The sequence below is a fragment of the Abramis brama genome (genome assembly GCF_963993115.1).
Source record: "Abramis brama genome assembly, chromosome: 18".
NCBI lineage: Eukaryota > Metazoa > Chordata > Actinopteri > Cypriniformes > Leuciscidae > Abramis > Abramis brama.
Window position 1 is genome coordinate 560,028 of NC_139980.1, and position 21,725 is coordinate 581,752.

Sequence of the window (21,725 nt, forward strand, 5' to 3'; positions counted from 1 at the left end):
TTCAATAAATGCAACAACAGCAGAAACATTAAAATAATAGCAATAATAACAACTATGGCCGGATCTGACGTACATCCTAATGTAATCTTCTAACATGTCGTGCCCGTGGACGGGGGGGTTCAAGTCGATCAAGCGACTCTCCTCCTCACTGCCGAAGGGCCAGAATTTAAGCCAGATATGAGGTCACTGAGGGCCGGACCGCAGTATTTTTACAGGTGTATATAATAAATGTGGTGAAATAATTGCATAATATAGTATAACATTACTTCTAACATCTTTTTGGATCGGTAAGATTTTTAATGTTTTTAAAAGAAGTCTCTTCTGTTCACCAAGGCTGCATTTATTTCATTCAAAATACAACAACAACAAAAAACAGTAATATTGTGAAATATTATTCCAGTGTAAATCAGCTGTTTACTATGTGAATGTATAGTAAAGTGTAATTTATTCCTGTGATCAAAGCTGAATTTTCAGCATCATTACTCCAGTCTTCAGTGTATAAATGATTAGCTAGCTTTCGTACCTTCAGTGAAATAAGTTGTCAAAGTTAAATAAGTCAAAGCTTACCTTTAGGAGGAGAAGAAACGACAAAATAAGCAGACTGAGAGGAAAATAAAGAGTGATGGAGATGAGGAGAGAGCAGGGATTGACAGATAATCTACTGCCACTGACATGGTTTTAAAGCTGTGTCTCATTGTAGTTCTTCTATTGAGAAAAGCTGGTTGTATGGCTCTATATTACTAGAGCTAAAGTTAATTTTCTCCTCCAGAAAGCAGAAAGCTCTCAATTGATGAATTATTCTCAAAAGTTTTTGCTAGAATGCTTGCAATTTCTTGTTTTGAAGGCAAGATTAATCATGTTGTCTGATGTTGTATTTAAGGACCACTGTTTTTGCCCTTCATTTTTCGTATCAAGTTCCATATTTTGTTTGATGGAGAACTTGTTGACATGCTGAAAACAAATATTCTCCAGCTTTTCTTTTTACCAGCTCTACACATCTTGATAAGCTGTTCAGTTGATGGATGTCTGAAGAAGTCTTTCAGCTTTTTCCCTCTCTTTTATATCTTCCTTACATCAATCATCAAACTATGGAAGCTTCTAGATTTGTTGTTTAGAGATGTTCTTGGGACAGTATCATTTGCTATAGATTTATAGCATTCCTGTGTAATTCTGCACAGCACCTGGGCTGTCCTTCGGAAAGCGTGCAAATCTCTCATAACAAAGAGTTTGAAACTGATACTGCTTTTTAATTTGCCATCTTTGTACTTTTGTTTCTTCCTCTCTTCCTTTAACGATTACAGTGATTGGGAAATGGTCACTTTCAAAAGATCATGATAAACTTTCCATGATAGGTCTAAAAAAAAGTTCAGGCTGACAAACTGTCAAGTCAATTGCAGAGTATGTTCCATGTCCCGGATGTAAATGAGTATTTGATCCGTTATTTAAAAGATGAAAGGTATGGTTATCTATAAAATCTTCCATCATCTTTCCTTTTGTATTGCAATGATTATGGCCCCACAGAAAGTTGTGGCAATTCAAATCTCCCATGAGAATAAAGGGAGATGAGCGACAAGGTGATCCAGGTCCATGTGTGTCAAATTCAGGAGGAACGTAAATAGAACAACAACACACACGTCTGCTGTAACTGTGGTGAAAAACATCAGAATGTTGTCATTGTTTTGATGCAGCGGAATGATCACCTGTGCAGTGTCCCATGTGGATCACAGAAGAGGAACTGTACTGGTTTTCTGCAGAGTCAATCGCACTCCTGTCACCTGTAGATTGCTGTTAATATTGATATGACTATGAATCACATAATATCTTATTAAAATGGCAGTACCACCAGAAGCCTGCTTGTTATTGGTGCCAACGGTATTAAAAATAGTAAAATTGATGATAATTGTTTCTCCTGAAGACAAACAACAAGAGGACAAATAAATACAATTAAATGCTACAACTTCGTAAAATTAGCCCTGACACCACAACACTTCTATTGGATGATAAAGTTTTCCATTACCGATTAGGAAGAGTAGGAACAGTTGTCCTAATTCTGCCTTTAGGAGATAGGCTTCTACTATGGTGCTCACTCCCTTTCATTTCCACATCTTTAATTTGTCTTGCCTTTGAAGTTTCTTCTTTTGATTGTGAAGATCTTGCCTTTTTCTTGTTCTTTTATTTGCCTTTTGATTCTCAGTTGTTGAACTCTGATTGAGATGAATGTCGCTCTGAATTCCTGAATTCTTCATCCTTGAGAGAAGATTACTATAGTTTACAGTTTGGGGTTTATCTCTATGCATTCAGGTGATATCCGACTGGCAATCTATGGTTTTCACAACTTTTTTGACAGTAGAGGTTAAATATTTATTCAAAATGAAAATATGGGCAGCAGCCACCATGTTCTTTGCTTCTTTACTAATCCTCTTTGTACATCTGACCTTCTGTATCTCCTTTTCTTTGATCCACATGGGACACAGTTTTGATGCAGCTGAATGATCACCTGTGCAATGACAACATGTTGATGGTATTTCACAACTCTCCTAGTCATGGCCTTCCTCACCACAGTTACAACAGATGTGTTTGTTGTTGCAGCTATTGGACCCGTGTCCATACTTTTTATTTTATTTTTTTATCAACATATTATTATAGCTGTATCAGAAACATATACCTGTGTCCGTACTTTTGACAATTGAAACACTGCAGAAGGTTGGGTACTAATAGTCCACAGGAACACTTAGATACCCAATTCAAATTTTTTCTATTTATATGGGTTTAGAAAAAATATAAACAGATGATTTAATATTAGGGCTGTCCATTTAATGCAAAATATTACACAAGTACTGTTTTTCTGTCCAGAATAGCACGAGTGAACGTGCAATACTGATTATATATAACAGTTCAATAAATCAGAAGTTAATTACTGCTCTTCTCTCTAGTAATATGGCACATAGTCTTAGAGCTCAAACATGACAATCTGGGGCTCAGGTCAGGAAGCAGACAGACTGGCTAAACCGACTGTCTGCTAGCTGTCTCACGTCACCAAGGTCAGATAAATCCCATCACATAGAGCCTCTTTCACCTAGATATCATCATATAGAGACTGTGTCTGTTCCCCGAACAAGGACATACAAAAAACTTCCAAACCCATCTAAGGGTAAAAATTTAATTGATGTTCAACAAATAAAAAACAGCTATAATACAGATGAGCAAATGATAAAGCTCAGGTTGCTGAATATTCGATCCCTTACTTCACAAGCACTTATTGTTAATGATATGATTACAGACTATAATCTAGATGTGCTGTGTTTGACAGAAACCTGGCTAAAACCAGACAATTATATTACTTTAAATGAGTCCACCCCGCAAGATTACTGTTATTAACATGAACCTCGTCTGAAAGGCAAAGGGGGAGGTGTTGCTGTAATTTATAGTAATATCTTCAGAATTAATGAGAAGTCTTGTTTTAAATATAATTCTTTTGAAGTTTTGGTGTTTAATGTATCAGTATCTAGTGTAAATGATAAATCACATTTGAGATTTGTGCTGGCTACTGTATACAGGCCACCAGGGCACCATACAGACTTTATCAAAGAATTTGCTGACTTTCTATCAGAATTAGTACTGGCTGCAGATAAAGTACTAATTGTTGGTGATTTTAATATACACATAACGAAAAAGATGCATTGGGATTGGCATTTAAAAACATTCTGAACAACAACAGTGTTAGACAACACGTGTCAGGACCTACTCATTCTCGTAATCACACTCTAGATCTAATATTATCACATGGAATAAATGTTGATTCTGCAGCAGAGCGATGACATCTCAGATCATTATCTAGTCTTGTGTAAACTTCATGTTACAAATATGTTAGACCTATCACTTCTGCCACTAAAGACTGCTTTATTAATAAACGTCCTGATCATTTTCATCATCTCAGCTTCCCAGATAGCTTAGAAGAACTCAATATTGCAAAACTTTTAACTCTCTCTTTTCCAGCACTTAAGACACAGTTGCTCCTTTGCGCTTAATGAAGATTAAAGAAAATAGTCCAACGCCGTGGTACAACGAGCACACTCAGGCCCTTAAGAGAACAGCCAGAAAAATATATTCCAATATATGAGTTGGAATAGTCCAACGCCGTGGGCCCTTAAAGGAACACGCCGACTTTTTGGGACTTTAGCTTAATCACCGCATCCCCTGTCAAAGATACTAGAAAAGGCAGTATCCTTGTTCCTTTTTAGAAAGAAATGGTATCTGCAAGGATTTCCAGTCAGGATTTAGACCGTACCATAGTACTGAGACTGCTCTCATCAGAGTCACAAATGATTTGCTCTTATCATCTTATCACTGCTGGCAGTAGATCCTTTTCCTATTTAGCATCAAAACTCTGGAACAATCTTCCTACCATTGTCCGGGAGGCAGACACAGTCTGTCAGTTCAAAGCTAGACTAAAGACACATCTCTTTGACCTAGCATTCACATAATACATTTTAGACTTCTATAATTCAATATTAGGCTGCATAGATTAGGTCAGCCGGAACCGGGAACACTTCCCATAAATCCTGATGTACTCGTTACATCAAAAGAATAATGTTGTCTATGCTAATATTAGTCTCTCTGTTTATCCCGAGGTTTACCGCAGTCAGCCGGATCCAGACCATATCCAGATCTGATGAAGGACCTTCGCCTGGACGTGACGACAACGCAGTCCTGAAGTGTCAACTAGTCTCTCCCCTGTGAAGGCCCCCCCCCCACTCCCTTTACCTCTGTACAGATAAAGCGTTGTTGGGATAATTACGTGGAAGCGATAAAAATTCTGTATTATAAACTTTAAGGCCAGACAAGTAGTTTGTTGAGGGTTGGTTTGTAGGAAAGAACTACACGCCTGCGCACATATATTCAAACGCACATACCCATAGACTGAACTCGTAATGCGCATGTGCACGCCATCAGCGTTCTCACTGGTTCGCGTTTTTAAATTTTGCGTAGAGAGAACTTAAGAGTTTTCTGTTAAAACGGTGTCGTGTGTAGGGGTCTGACAGGTCAATTTAGCTCAAAGGGAATTATTAATTTATAGGGAATTCGAAAGAATCACTTATTACGGTCGAGCAAATGACTCGTCCAGCGTTCATTTGAAACGGCCGTAACTACCAGCTCTGCAGCGGATATACATATACATACACACTATTTATTAGCAAGGTAACTTAAATCAGCAGTTTAAGACATTAAATTCGTAAGCACATAACACAAGAACAATTATCTTTAAAATACAAACAAGACTTTACTGATTATTCTAACACATAAAACTAATATCTAACACACGCACACACATTCATACGAGTTGCAGAAAGAAAGAGAGTGAGGAAAGAATGAGTTTTAAGAATGAGATGATGAAATACCAAGCTTCTATATGCACTTATAAGACATGCCCTGAATGAACCATCAATCATTAATTTAACCCTTCTATCGTTTCTTAGGCGGGTTATTAAATTTATATCAATGCAGCAGTTCAGCTAAGAGTCTGGAGGCTACTTGCTTGTCTTTGAGTTCCTTTTGGGGATTCCCTTTATCAGCGTAAAATACGGAAACGAAAAGTAAGAGAAAGAGAATTGAGACCAGAGTAGTTAGATGGCTTGAATGAAGCTGTTTAACCCATGTTCTTCTGAGTTTGATTTGAGTTCTTTCGTCTGCTCGTCTACATGGTTACTCGTCTGTCTGGATGCATTCTAATGCATTCTGGAATCTTCTCTAGCAAACCTAAATCATGCATTATCTGTGATCTCTTTACTCTCCAGCTCTAGCAGAGAGTACAGAGGCCACAGTTTAGACATCATTACTAGTATAAGATTACGAAACATTTTACACAGATTTCAATCAAGCCACCTTCATAATTGTGAACATACGGTCGTACTGATAGGAAACAAGACACACTTTCATTCGAACATATAATAGTTATAACAATTACATGACTAATCATAATAGACACATATATAGGTTGTAGACACAATATAAAATTATGTAGTATACGATGTTTGATTATAAGTCAGTCAAGAATTGTTTTGGGATGAATTTATGTATTTTGATATGTAAAGTCTCTGTGGTTATAAGAGATTTCAACCCTGGGGTCGTTCAGAGGTCCTTAAGAAGAAGAAGATCTGTTTTGTATATCTGTTGTGGGATCAAGCAACCTCTGCCGTTATCTTGGTCGGGCCCTGATCTTTGCCATCTCTGAACCACTCAGTCTTTTCCAAACTATCTAACATTGACAACTTTCTTCCTTTAGTTGGACTCATCTCTTTGAAGCTTACATGGCCATAAAGTTCTTAGCTGGGGTTTTTCGTTGTTTTTAGCGTAGACTGGCTGGAGCCTGGATTATATGGTTCTGGATTGGTGATTTGGGGTCTGAGGTGTTGAGTTCTGTGTGGAATTATGTTTAAATGAATCACCTGGAAGAATCATTTGTGTTTGGTTCGCCTTCATATCCTACACGTGTTAGCGGCCCCTGAGTTAATAACTAATGATCGTTGCGACGGAAATGAATCAATCAAAACTTTAGCTGGACAATAAGTTTATTCTAGAGCTGCTATAAAGCCAAAGCAATCTCTGTTACTTTAATTTCCTATTATCACTGTAAAGCTGCTTTGGAGCAATCTACATTGTTAAACGCGCTAAATAAATGAAGATGACTTGACTTGACTTGAATTTATATTTGGATTGTTAACTATATTCTAAATAAATGAAAGAGTGAGATACATATATATTTATTTTGTCCTCGCATTATTTCTAGTATTTCCCTCTAAGTGACTCTATTTCAGAAACTTTCATTTTTTTTGTTTTTTCAATAACCATGCATAAACATTATTCTCTCAAAAATACAAACATGTACATACATGTTGCTCACATATTATGGTAGCCCTGTTTGTGCTGAATAGAGTGTAATTACACCTTTGCCATTAATATGTTTATAAGCAACTAAAAAAAGCACAAATGTCAGGGCATGTCAAAACAACTCAAGGACCCCTAAAACACATTAGACCCCTAAGGGTTAAAACAATCTATACTGTTAAAAGCACTATATAAATGAAGGTGACTTGACTTGACACCATGACAGTGGCGTTTCATTTCTGAAACCACGCTTTGGATGAATCGGATGAACCAATGATTCAATTGACCAATTATAAAGATGGATCATTCCTGAATGAATCAGCCGTTTGAATGAAACTAATGAATGATTCTGTAACAGTTCATTGTATTTGGACTTTGTTTTCACCATTACTCTACCTCAGTAAGCTCGTTTATTTGTCACCATGGTTTCTAATTTGATTACTCATTGTTTTCAGCTGTAGCCTAATTAGTTCTCTTTGTTTTCTCCCAGTATATATCTGCCTGTGGTTCAGTCTTCTGTGTTCGGTTCTCATTAAGATTTGTTCTGAGTTTGGTTTAGGTTTTCCTTGTTGATGTTCATCTTGCCTTCTACCTGCACCACGCTTAGGAAACGTGACAAATTCAATGACTTAATCATCAATACATTTACCGCCACCTACTGGTAGTTTTAGTTTCTTATTTAGAGTATAATTTCATTATTATTATTTTTTTCAGATTTCCATATTATAAAAAAAAACATTAAAGGTATAGTTCATCCAAAAATTAAAATTCAGTCATCCTTTACTCAACGTCATTGTCCAAAAATGTATGTGTAATAAATTCTATGCTGAATCATATATTTCTTTCTGAAGCTACTTTTTGTAATGTCTATTTGATGCTTTACACAATGACTTGATGTGCGACTAATCTGCTATTCATTTGATTAATTAATAAGATTGTTAGATTGATTAATTGCCACATCATGTTAATAATCAGATTAAAAGTTTTAACAACTTGACAGCCCTATTCAATATATTGGTAATTAATACTTTCTATGAGAATTTATATTTCAAGTTTTGACTGTAAATGTCACGTCGATAACGCTGGAATAGCTCTACACCCAAATGAGAGTAACCGACTTGTGGTCAGATCACCTGAGACAGACAGATCTTAATACCAGGTGTAAACCAGGCCTCTTATTGTCCCACATACTTGAGTATCTGCAGTGCGCAGTTTGGATCCATCTGTTTGTCCGAGAGCAGCTTGACTCCTGATTCTCCTGGGTGATTGTAGCTCAGATCCAGCTCTCTCAGGTGTGAGGGGTTTGAACTCAGAGCTGAAGACACATAACCACAGCCTTCCTCTGTCACCATACAGCCAGACAACCTACAGACACACACAGTCAGACCATCTACAAACACACATCAATATTATGAGTGGCAGACTGTAAATAATCTCTCATATGTTCTTAAATACCTTAGGATCTGCAGCTGACAGTTTGGGCTTTTCAGTCCATCCGAAATAATCTTCACTCCTGAATCCTGCAGGTCATTGTTACTCAGATCCAGCTCTCTCAGGTGTGATGTGTTTGAACTCAGAGCTGAAGACACATAACCACAGCCTTCCTCTGTCACCATGTAGCCAGACAACCTACAGACACACACAGTCAGATCTGATCAGAGCTGATGACACAATTTCACAATCCTGACTAGTGAGATTACAGCCAACAAGACTAGAAGAGAGTAAATACTGCACAATAAGTTTGGGTTCAGGGTGCTTTTCTTTAAAGAGCATCTTGCAGGTTTTTTTATTTTTTCAAAATTAATATAACCTTGTATAAAAATACCATATGAAAAGTAAATGCAGGATTAAAAATTGTTTTGCAAGACATAAGGGCACAAATTTAATAGAAAACGTTTTTTTTTCACCATCGCGTCATTAGAGCTTAAATCAGGCCCAAAAAATCAAGCCCGACCCAACCCGAGCCCGAGCACGTTGTGTCCGAGCCCGGCCCGACCCGTTACGTTCACTGTAATTATGAGCCCGAGCCCGATTTAAACCCGACCATTTTTAATATGTGGGCCGTTATAACCAGGGGCGGCGCCAGAATTTTTTTTAAGCAGGTGCTGCTGTGCTCATTTAGGCTACAGGAGGGAGCTGCGCAGTTATATATATATTATAAATACTATTAATAAATGAGCAAAAATTGGCCACGCAATATTCAATATTCAATTATTTTAATTATCACAATTAAAGTTTTAATTTTATTAAATTGAACAAGCACAACATTCAGCATTCAATCAAATATTCTTAAATATTCATTATTATTAATAATGTTACTTCAACATATTGTTATTTCAACATAATATGTGTGAGCAACAAGCAAGATGTGCATTTGTAAATTCGGTGACAGCGTGTTTTACGAGTTTCAAATGGTGTGACCGTGGCGCGCCGGCGACTTCATGTCATGATTATAATATCTGCTATATTGCTTTTTATGTATTAAAACCAGGCAATTGGTTGATGGAAAATGTATTAAAATTAAGACAATTTATACTAAACGAAATTCACTTTAAAGAAAAGCTTTCTTCAAAACAAAACTTAACAAACTTGAAACTATGTGCTTATTTAATGGCTAAAACACGTACTACAGACTCTCTTTTTGTACAAATTGCAGCACATTCATTTTATTCTGAATTTTGCACATGTAAGTTGAAAGGCATTTGTTTGTAGTAAAACATATCTGTAACATTTATCAAGTTCATAATTGTGCGTGCATTCATTAATTATTATCTTAATGAATAGACCTAATGCGACAAGGAAGAAGCATGCAAACTAAGTTGTTTGTTTATTCAGAAATAGTTGAATGGATCGGAAAACAAAGTAACAAAAGCGGATATTGAGGACTGAGGCTGACTACTATAATAATTTCTGTCATGGCAAGACTGCTTGTCTGTTCATCGTGGAAGTCCCCGTTTTTTTTGTTTTTTTGTTTGCTGTCATAGGTGCGCATTTAATGCACGAGACAAAGCCAACACATTATGTTGTCACTCCCCACGACTAGTTTAAAATGTGTCCATACCTCCGATTTTCCTCCAAACTTGCTCAAAGTTAATTCTCCTGTTTTAATTTTTTTCTTTGCTTCTTCAAGATCCATGTCGCACTTAGAATAGCAACAGAATAGCCTACAGCACGCACAGCAGGTGTGATGCGAGACTGCGAGTGCAAGTGGACTAGACGCTGCGCATGACACGTGACGTGCTTTATCAAGGGCCCGACCCGACCCGGCCCGAGGACAGTGGCGGGAAATATCGGCCCGACCCGAGTCCAGGCTCGGGCAGAGAATTAAAGCTCTACGCGTCATATGACGTCACGAGAGGGAGTCGTTTGCCGGCTCTGTGTTCGCTCAGTGCTGAGTAGGTTGGTATTAAGTTGGAGCGGTCATGATTCAGTGTTTTCGGTGCTTATTGTATTTCAATTAATCATCGTCGTGGTAAATGATTGTGAATTATGGCCTGTCAGGACATCGAGTCCACAGGTTTCCGAATAAGAAAAAGGACGGTGCGATCTTCCGTGCCTGTGTGCGTTCTGTGCAGGGTAAGAGACGGGACTTCACTTCAGCTTCTGCTTTGAATAACGCGGTAGTGTGTAGCGTTCACTATAGACCGGATGATTATAATCCCGGCGATATGTGCACACTGTCCCGGCTCCTTCATCGGGTCGCCCGGTGACGGTCCGCCGTCAGCATGTGGTTCGGCCACCAGTGGGAAACATGACGCTCACGGATCCGTCAGAGATCACTTATTGTACATCTGTTTTACAAAATGTGCCTGTCTTAATTTAATTCATTAACATATCCTACATAAACTTGTAATGTAATGCATTTATGCGTTTGTTATTAGTCTGCAGCCGACACTTATTATTATTAATATAATATATTATGTTCTATTATTCATTTTCAATCTGTACAAACCGACTTTATTGTTTATGTTGTGTTGGCTGTTTCTACATATAAAGTTTTTATACAGTAAGACAGTTGTGATTGTGACCATTTTTTTTTATTCATCGTCACCAAATGGGTCAATTCAAAGCCCTCTTCCTCTGGAAACTGTCTCCTAATGGCTGACACACACAACACATGCAGGTAAGGGTCTAAATACTAGATTTGCTATTGCCTGATACATGATGATAATAATCTGTACAGTATTGTGATCTGAGCATAGTGTTATACATGTCGTCGGCTAACGTGAATACATCTATAAGCTAACACTGTTCTCTCGCCCTGTTCTCCTCACACCACAACTCACCGTTGTTCTGTCTAATCCTGGTCTGTCCTGCTTACTTGGCTTCATATCAGGCTCATAATTATATGATATCATCATAATTATATAAATTATATATATCATAAGAGTAAACATTTAGGCTACAATTCCCCCAGCTTTCCGAGCTGTCATTGCGATCCATTGCTTTCCTATTGTTTACTTTGACCGCTCTCCCTCCCGTTACGTCACTTCCGGTTCGGCGGTTTTCAAATGCGGAAGTAAAATTTTCTCACAAAAACGACTCCAGAAGCCTAAATAGCGTTTTATAAGTATATGTTTATATTTAAATCTAGTTCCTACATTATTTTTCTATACATTGGCTTACTGGGTACTCTAACCTGCAACATGGGCTTTAAAGGGGCAGCAGTAGCACCTTAAAAACTAGAAAAACAGATGAATAAATAATTGGCAATACAAAGATAAAATAAAGTAAAATATTGTGAAATATGTGATCGTTGTGGAGAAGTAGTCCACATTGGTGGATGAACAGCTTGACACTCACTGTCCATAGGGTTCCCTTGTCCATAGCATAGTTATTCTAAACTGAGGTAGTATCTATTACAAAAAAGTAAATTACAAAATTTCAAGTTAATAAAGGACTGTCAAGATATAATGTAGATAGAATCTGTTTCACATGGAGTTGGGCCATGAGGTCAAAGACTGTCACTTTCGGCTCTGACCACACCCCCAGGTGAAGTCACAGGTCCATTATCCCCAGAGGCCTTGAGTCTCCAACTTCAACCCCTAGATAGGGTCAACTCACAGTAACATTATATGAGATACTGAATTATAACATACACAAAGTAATCCTATTTTAGCTCCTACAGTGTTCAAATTGAAAAGCCACAATTTAAAAACAGCATTTACTTTTCAAAATGCTCTTAGTCCACACTAGTGGTTTCCAAAAACTGTCTGTCTACACTAAATCATCTAAAAATGCTTAAACCCTTTTACAGCACCAATAAAACGACCAAAGTAGACCAAAGTGCTATACAGAAGAATATACAAAAACAGAACACAACAATATATAACTCATACAAAAAATAAAATACAATATAAAACAAATTAAGAACAAAACATACGAAAAACAGCCAAACCCAAAAAAAAAAAAAGAAAAAAAAAAGTCAACCTCTGGTGTTAAAGGCCAAAGAAAAAAATATGTTTTTTTAGAAGGGATTTAAAACGAGAGATTGAAGAGGCATGTCATACAGGAGCAGTTGATCAGCTGACCTGAGAGAACGAGTGGGTGTATAAAGATGAAGTAGCTCAGAAATGTAGGGTGGGGCAAGACCATTTAACGATTTAAAAACAAATAAAATAATTTTAAAGTTAATCTTGAACTGTACAAGAAGCCAGTGAAGCAAGGCTAAAATGGGGGAAATGTGCTCATGTTTATGCGTTCCTGTTAAAAGACGCACTTGTTTTAACTACTGCTCTAATCTGACTGTCTAGCTTAAGGTCAGAGTCGATTTTAACCCCTAGATAAGTGATGACTGGCTTAGTGTAGGCTACTGGGCCAAAGCACCCAACTCAACAGAACGGGTCCCAGTGGTGCCACCAAAAATCATCACTTCTGTTTTATTCGCATTAAAACTTAAAAAATTAATAGCCATATCATATCATTTATATCATCAAGACACTCCATTAACGGTCTGACAGTGTCATTCTTTTTAAGAGGCTTGTAAATCTGGCTATCATCCGCATAACAGTGGAATGACATGCCATGCTTCCTAATTATTGAGCCAAGCGGCAGCAAATAAAGAGAAAAGAGAAGAGGGCCCAAAACTGAGCCCTGAGGGACCCCACAAGAGAGAGGTGCAGAAGAGGACTCAGAGTTCCCACAGCTGACACAGAGAGTACGACCTTCCAAATACGACCTGAACCATTCAAGCGCTATGCCCTTTATGCCCACCCAATGCTCCAAATGAGACATCAGAATTTCATGGTCCACAGTATCAAATGCAGCAGTTAAATCAAGAAGCACAAGAAAAACATAAGTCGCTTTCTGACCAAGTAGTTACAGGAACTTGGTTATAGGAACTGTCCACTTCTAAACAGTTCTATGAACTACTCTCCCCCAAACTCGGTTTTGCTGTTTGCGTTCGCACTGGCCAAGTGGCCATAGGAACTGGTAGGAGGGGTAAGGGAGTGACGCAAGCACGGTGACTTTTATTTTGATGGAGCGACGGACTTTTATTTTGACGGCGCTGAGAACGCCAGAGCAAACAATGCTCGCATTCTCTGTGTTCATTAGTTAGCAATCTGTCTAACAGTACTGTTTAACATGTTATTAGATAGAATTGTTATAGAAAGTACACAGTATATGAAAAAAAAGTTATTAGCCTATGCCGTGTGGTTGATGTCCAGTGTTGCTAGCTGAGCAGAAATACATACTCATGTTTGACTTGGTCCCCTCAAAGTTGCGTTGGATTTTCTCTTCAGCATAAAGGTTTAGATGCCCAGCTATCACTGTTTTCCATGTTTGTATCTAGTTTCTGGAGTAAATATATAGGCTATAATCTGTGTGTTTACATATAGCTGTTTTAAAAATGGCAGGTGCTGGTGTTTTGCGTGCGTTCGGTCATCAGCGTACACTAACGTCACGGGTAGTTCCTATAGCGCTGGTTTAGACCCTACTCTGTTCCTAGAACTAGAGTTGTTCCTAGTCGGCGTGTTTGCACCGCAGGAACATACGGGTACTTTAGCCAATAATTATAGGAACTGTGAAAAGGTTCCTCAGGTCGGAAAGCGGCTATAGTCACCAGAATCGGTAGCTAAATAGATACCGTTAAAAACTTTTAAAAGAGCCGATTCTGTGCTGTGTAGAGATTTAAAACCGGACTGGAAACTTTGAGGATATTGTGGTCTTTCAAAAAAGCCATTATTTGATTTCATCTTTTCCAGGATTTTTGAAATAAAACGTAGTTTGGAGATAGGCCTGAAATTTGCAAGATCTGCAGGATCAAGACCAGGTTTTTTAAGCAGAGGTTGCACTACTGCATGTTTAAAAATTTCAAGGACCACACCTGAGGACAGACTACTATTAACAACTGCAAGAACAGATGGTCCTACAGTGGGAAAAACCTCCTTAAAGAGTCGAGGAGGGATAATATCATGTGGAGAACCTGAGGGCTTCAAATGACCAACAATCACCTGTAACACACACAAAGTCACAGGCTCAAACTTATCAAAGACAGCAGAGCAGAGGACAGAGACTGAGGGGTCCCAGGCAGAAGGTGAAATTACAGCCCTAGTGGAAGTGACTTTATCAATAAAAAAAGCTTAGAAAGTTTTCACAGGCATCAACACAGACAAGTTACGGAACATTAATAACTGAATCAATAGTTTTAAACAAAACACGAGGCTTATTACAGTTTAACAGAATCTCTCTCTGTAGGCACGGCATGGTGAGCTCATACCTGCTTACGTCACAGGGCACCACAACTTCCAAAAGGAAAATTCAACTGCAGTAGTCACGTTCAACCTGAAGAGGGCAGCACTCAGATGTTTTTACACCATATATAGTAGAATTAAAACACTTTATACCCAGTCAAGCCAAACATAAGAATACTTAAATACTATAAAAGGGGCTAAATGCGCATTTGACTTTATTCTACTTTAAACCACTAGATAGCACAAAAATACAGCTCAGCACTTTTCCTAACAATCGCTTTTGATGATGCACATGCACTTGATCCTTGACTCGATCGCAACGCAAAGATGATTCTGCACTAATTTGATCTAGCTATATTATATATATATTATACTATATATTATATTATTATTGTATATATATATTATTATATATATACAAATTAAGAATGAAAAAATATCAGTAAATAACAAACAAGCTAAAACAAAATTATTTAAAGTGAAACTGAAAGTAACTGGTGTTAGGCTCACGTAGCCTTAAGGGAGTCGCACACCGGACGCACAGCGCCGCGCCACGTCTAGGACAACTCGAGGTATCACACATCGGACGCGCACTTTCTCAGTTTATGGCCAGCAATATTGTTATGTTTAAGGACATTATGAAATTAAGATAATGCCTGTACTATGTTATGATTGTACTGTACAATTAAATACAATCATTGCTAAGACTGCAGCCTGAATTCACTTTACCTCAGAGCGTCCGTTAACTGAATGAATTGAGAATATCACCTGAAAATCCGATAACATCAGCAATTTTCATCCAAGCAGCTGATTTCTGTGAATGAATGTAAAACTAAATGTATATTGCAGCACAGGGTGAAGTCAGTATATACATTAACGACGATTTGAGACAAGTAAATGTACATTTAATGTAAATCTATGTAAATGACGCTCTGTGGCGTGGCAGCATTTTGAATAAGGTCCTGAGCCATAGCTGGGCGCCGCGGACAGACGCCGCCGGTGTGTGTACACTGATAGAGAATAATGTGTTCGAATTTAAAAGACGTGGTGCTGCGCGGTGCTGAGCTGCGTGTCCGGTGTGCGACCCCCTTTACTCTATCATTCGAATCCAAATGTTTCCATATTTGTGATGTATTTGGATGTTAAATTATTATTTATTATAGGCTTCATACTTCACTAGCTCGAATGCTAAATGTGGTTGGAAACACCACAGTGGAGCGGTGCTCACGCTGAATGGCACGAATGGTATTACTGACTATTTAAACTGAGCAGTGTAATTTCTTATGTTAGGTTGACCATTTTATTTTGATAATGAACAGGCTGCGATGTCAAGTTTGCAATGCTGGAATATGATGTGTGCGCGTGTAACAGGTGTTATATTTATTTATTAATTTCACTCAATCTCTCCCTTTGTTATTACCATTTGTTATATTTATATACTCATTTATTATTCTGGAATATATTATTCTTTTAATATTTCATTTAATTCTTTTAATGTTGATTTCTTTTATTTGAGATGTCATGTTTCTATGGTTATATGGTGATTTTTCAGTATTGCTAAATATGGCGCGTGGCTCCTTTAATACTCCTAAGACCCGAGCTTTGGTTTGGCGTGCATTTTAGATTTCTTCTAGCTTTTTGGGGTTAGGAGGGACCAATACATATAATAACCAGATATTATCTTTGAACATGAAGCACTTTTTGAAAAAAATTATGTCCACATATGTGGACACTGGCTCTGTATTCACAGAAAATATCAATACACCATTGTGTAACAAAGTGCAAATCTTTTTTATTTACAGCCTGTGCCTGAACATTTTTTGTTGTTACTCTTGTATAACTTCTGAACATACATACATACATACATACATATTCCGCTTATCCGGGGCCGGGTCGCGGGGGCAGCAGTCTAAGCAGAGATGCCCAGACTTCCCTCTCTCTAGACAATTTGGAGGGACTGTAAGGGGCCGGTGCTTAGAGGATCGGGCGGCAGTCGAAGGCGGGGGCCTCGGCGACCCGATCCCTGGACCCTGGAGGGGTGCTGGAAAGTGCTCCGACTGGGGACTCCGTCGTTCTACTTGGGGACTTCAACGCCCTCGTGGGCAGCGACAGTGACACCTGGAGGGGCGTGATTGGGAGGAACAGCCCCCCTGATCTGAACCCGAGTGGTGTTCTGTTATTGGACTTCTGTGCTAGTTACAGCTTGTCCATAACGAACACCATGTTCAAGCATAAGGGCGTCCATCAGTGCACATGGCACCAGGACACCCTAGGCCGGAGGCCGATGATCGACTTTGTGGTCATTTCATCTGACCTGCGGCCGTATGTCTTGGACACTTGGGTAAAGAGAGGGGAGGAACTGTCAACCGATCACCACTTCTGAACATTGATATGGAAAAACAAAATTTATATCCAAATAAAAAACATATCCAAAAAAACTTGAAAATTTGCTTTCTTTTTTGTAACACTCCAAAACTTCAACTTCTCCAAAGTGAGCGAGCGTGTGCGTGTGTGATCCTGTGTAAGTGTGTGTGTGCGCGCACGATCGCGAGTGAGCAAGAGTGTGCGTGTGTGATCCTGTGTGAGTAAGTGTGTGTGTGCGCTCGAGTGAGTGAGCCAGTGTGCGTCACGAAGCTCAGTGCAACTACAAGTTTTCATTTTTTTGCTAACATTCTTATACAGTTTCATCGAAGCTAAGTCCCATTGTCCACATATGTGGACATCAAAGTTAGCAGCCTTGTAAATCTTTCCTGTTACAAAAGTTTGTCAAATGTGCATGCCATTTTAATCATACAACACTATTATGCATAACTTAACAAGAATCAACAATGAAATGTTATTAATTTTTTTACCTTGTGGACGTTTTGGTCTGATGTGGACGCGTGACATTTCGCCTGTGTTCTCCGCCATCTTGACATTATTATTGTTACGTTTTTCTCCTGACACCACCAGATGGCAGTGTAAGTGTCCGCGTTTGTGAAAAACATGTTCCGGTTACACAGAATGAAGTATTATGCTGCACACAGCCAAAAATGTGATGTCCACGTATGTGGACACGGGGTCGTAGCTTATGTTTCGGTTCTGGTTGCTCTCCTTCAGTTTGTGATAAGCGTGACTTAAGAGAGGTGAGTTGTGCTGAAGCTCAGTCTCAAAGGCTTGATATGAGTTTTGTTTATTGTACTAAAAGGTAATTTTGTTCTTTAATGCACTTTAGTCTTATTCAAACATGTATGAAGTTTGTGTTGCCCGGTCTCGTTCATCTACCCACACAACGTAAAGCTAAACGAAGAACGGTCACGCATGAGGCGCCGGTGCGATCAACATAAAAACATACTCCGTCATTTTGGTCATACAGATAAGAGTAGGATTGATCGAAACTGCTAAGTATTTACTTTTATTTGTGTACACTCACAATAAAACAGAACATTGTGCTTTTGTAAAATAAATAAAACAAACAGGATGTGCTTTCTGTCGTCTCGGTTTCCTTTCCGTCAACTTGTTTGTGGAGCGCCTCACAAAAATAACCCAAACTAAGCAGCGTACTGTCGCACAGTTTATTTTGTGTTATTAGTCTGTTAATTATTTAAGTCAAATATATATTTGCCTATTCCTTACTATGATTTTATGAAAAACATTTTTTTTTTTTTTTTAAATGTAACTCCATTTTCCTTAAATCATCCTGGGGACCCAGGGTTTGAAGACCTGTGCTCTAGGGAACTGAGTTTGGCACCCCTAGTGTAAGTGAACCTCAAGGAATATATTAAAACAATGTAAAAACTCCATGTCATGACTTGACCTTCAGTGAGGCGAAATAAGGGACACCCATACACGAACCCTGAGAAAAATGTGTCAAGAGCTCGGAACTGATTATTTCAACATGACACAACATGGGAAACGGGATCAAGTATGTGAACTTGCAAAGGAAAACATTTGATATGATTATTTTGCATCTGATTATTTTATTTATTTATAAATATAGATAATAAAAACATTCTAAACCAGTAGTCACGTTTTTGACAATTTTGCATGGATGGGATGATTTTATTTATTATTTTATTTATTTACTACTTAAATTGTGACTAAATTATTATTTCATTAATTGTCCCATTTTTATTTAAATAATTTCGCACCTTTTAAACTTTTAAAAATGCCATAAAATATTTATGACAGATATGATCACCATTTATTATGCATAGATTATTAATATTTATAAACGATAAATTAATAAATAAGATTAATTATAATATATTAATTAATCTGTCTAATAACGTCTACAAATTTAATAGTTACCTGTCTATCAAGCTCTGACAATGTATGGAATATTATATTAAGAGATTATCCAAAAACAATAAAACAATAGGCCTAAACGTTATACCTTTAAAAGCACAGATTTGTCTGTCATGGCACAATGCTGTAAGTCAGAAGTCCACCGGGTGAACAAATTAAACTGTGCAGTTCGCCTTACGTTCATCATTAGTTACAGGACAGACCCACTGATACCTTTTTCCCATTCAGATATCTGGAGATAAGTGAGCTCAACATTATAAAACTGCGCATTACGCCTGTTTATGGCGCATGTTCTTGAAACTGTCGCTATGGGGAAAAAGACATAACATGCGATCACGCGCTACTGAGCTTCTCTACTATATCTTGTGAAATTGATTTCATTAATTACTATTAGTATTATTCACACTGAAAAATCCTTATTTGTTTATTTAACTATGTGGGTCTATGTAATATACGGGACAAATTGCGTCCTGTATTGGTTTGATACGGGACGCATCATTTTACCTTTAAATACGGGACGATTGCGTATTCTACGGGACGGGTGGCAACCCTAGTCATGACCCCTTTAAAGATGTAAGGTGCATTATTAAAAAGGATTATTTAGCTATTAATGATTAAACACTCACAGAGCTTTTCTGCAGTTGACCACAGCTGGTACCAGTCTTCTTCAACCCTCAGCTGATGTGTTGTATTTCATGGGGTTCAGCTCATCCAGCGGCTCCTCTGAGATCTGAAGCATGTAGGAGATTGTAGAGCATTGAGACGGAGAGAGTTCCTCCTCTGAGTGTTTGTCTGATTTCACAAACTCCTGAATCTCTCTGGACAGAGTCTGATCTTTCACTTCAAGCAGACAGAGGAACAGATTGATGGATTGATCAGCTGAGAGATGATTAATATTCTGCTCATCTTTGATCTCCTGTTGAATGTACTGTGTGATTCTCCTGATGGTCAGTGAGCTGTTCATTGTGTGTGTCAGTAGATCCTGTAAGAGTCTCTGATTGGACTCCAGTGAGACGCCCAGCAGGAACCGCAGGAACAGATCCAGCCGTCCATTCTCACTCTTGAGGGCTTTATCTACTGCTGATGTTAGTAGATCATACAGAGAGTCAAATCTGGAAAAATTGAATTCATGCAGTGGTTCCTTGTTCTTTATTAAATAGCAGTAAAACACATAGAAAGCAGCGAGAAACTCCTGGACGCTCAGATGAATGAAGCTGTAGACTTTCCTCTGATGAATCACAGATTCCTCCTTAAAGATCTCAGTGCAAATCCCAGAATACACTGAGGCGTCAGTGACGTCTATGCCGCTCTCTCTCAGGTCCTCCTCATAGAACATCACATTGCCCTTCATCAGCTGATGGAAAGCCACTTCAGCAAGTTTCACAATCACTTCTCTGTTGGACTGCAGGAGTTTCTCTGGATCTCTCTCTTCATACTTCTGATTCCTCATGTTGATCTGAATCAGCAGGAAGTGGATGTACATTTCAGTCAGAGTTTGAGGGATTTCTGCACTCAGATCTTCTTCCAGGAGCTTCTGAAGCACAGTGGAGGAGATCCAGCAGAAGACGGGTATGTGGCACATGATGTGGAGGCTTCTTGCTCTTCTGATGTGTGAGATGATTCTGCTGGCTTGATGCTCGTCACTGATTCTCTTCCTGAAATATTCCTCTCTCTGAGGCTCATTGAATCCCTGAATCTCTGTCAGACGGTGGATGTATTTGGAGGGGATCTGATTGGCTGCTGCTGGTCTGGAGGTGATCCAGATGAAAGCCGAGGGAAGCAGATCTCCTTTCATGAGCTTTGACATCAACACACCCACTGATGAAGTCTCAGTCACATCAGAAACTTCCTGAGCGTCTGAAAACATCAGTGTGATTCTGCTTTCATCCAGACCATCAAAGATCAACACAACTTTACACTCCTCATAAATCTTTGAGTCCAGATCTTGAAGTTCAGGGTGAAAGTCCAGCAGAAGTCTGTGAAGACTGTACTGATGATCTCGGATCAAGTTCAGCTCTCGAAATGGAAGCACAAACATGAAATCTACATCCTGATTGTCTTTTCCCTCGGCCCAGTCCAGGATGAACTTCTGCACAGAGACGGTTTTCCCGATTCCAGCGATGCCTTTAGTGAGAACAGTCTTGATCTGCTCTTTCTCCTCGCGTCCTGGTTCAGGAAAGGCTTTAAAGATGTCATTGCAGTAGATTGGAGTGTCTTGTGAGTGTTGTGTTCTGGCTGTTTTCTCCATCTGTAAAACCTCATGTTCTTCATTCACTCCTCCTCTCTCTCCCTCTATGATGTAGAGCTGTGTGTAGATCCTGTTCAGGAGGGTTTCATTCTCCTGGAGTTTCAGTCCCTCAAATAATCTCTCATACTTGTTCTTCATGCTGGTTTTGTGTCGGTCTTTGACTCTCTGTAGTTCATCATTCACTGGTTGAGGAGAATCTCCAGTCGGATCATCTCTATCCACTACTCTGCTGAAACAACAAAAAAGGGGGAAAAAGAAGATGATTTGATTAAAATAAATGATTTAAATCTATAAATAAAATGAAAATATAGTAAATCAATACAGATGTCAATCTGAATAATTAATGTCTTACATTTCAGTTCCAGTTCAAAAGTTAGTTTTCCATCACAGCTGAAGGTGACAGAGACCAGGAACAAACTCACTAACTTCACATCAAAACCTTCATCCTCAATCTGACACCAGAGATTCTGTTAGACAATAAGTTTCTTATATCTGGACATCGAGATCAAAGTTAATTTTCCATCACTGAACGTTTGTCCACAGATTTGAGGTAAAATCAGAAATAAAAACCGAACTCATCTCTCTGTGTGCATTCAGTGCAATATATATCA

The 21,725-nt window shown here is 38.5% G+C and overlaps 1 pseudogene across 1 annotated transcript in view; it reads right to left on the bottom strand.

Moving 5' to 3' along the window:
* Nucleotides 1-21,343, bottom strand: part of LOC311068875 (protein NLRC3-like) — a 25,427-nt pseudogene extending 4,084 nt beyond the window's left edge. The window contains exons 1-3 of the transcript XR_014609522.1: nt 19,493-21,343; nt 8,341-8,514; nt 8,077-8,250 (exon numbers count right to left, since the gene is read on the bottom strand). The product of XR_014609522.1 is annotated as a protein NLRC3-like (transcript). The remainder of the gene's footprint in view (nt 1-8,076; nt 8,251-8,340; nt 8,515-19,492) is intronic.
* Nucleotides 21,344-21,725: the final 382 nt, after the last annotated feature.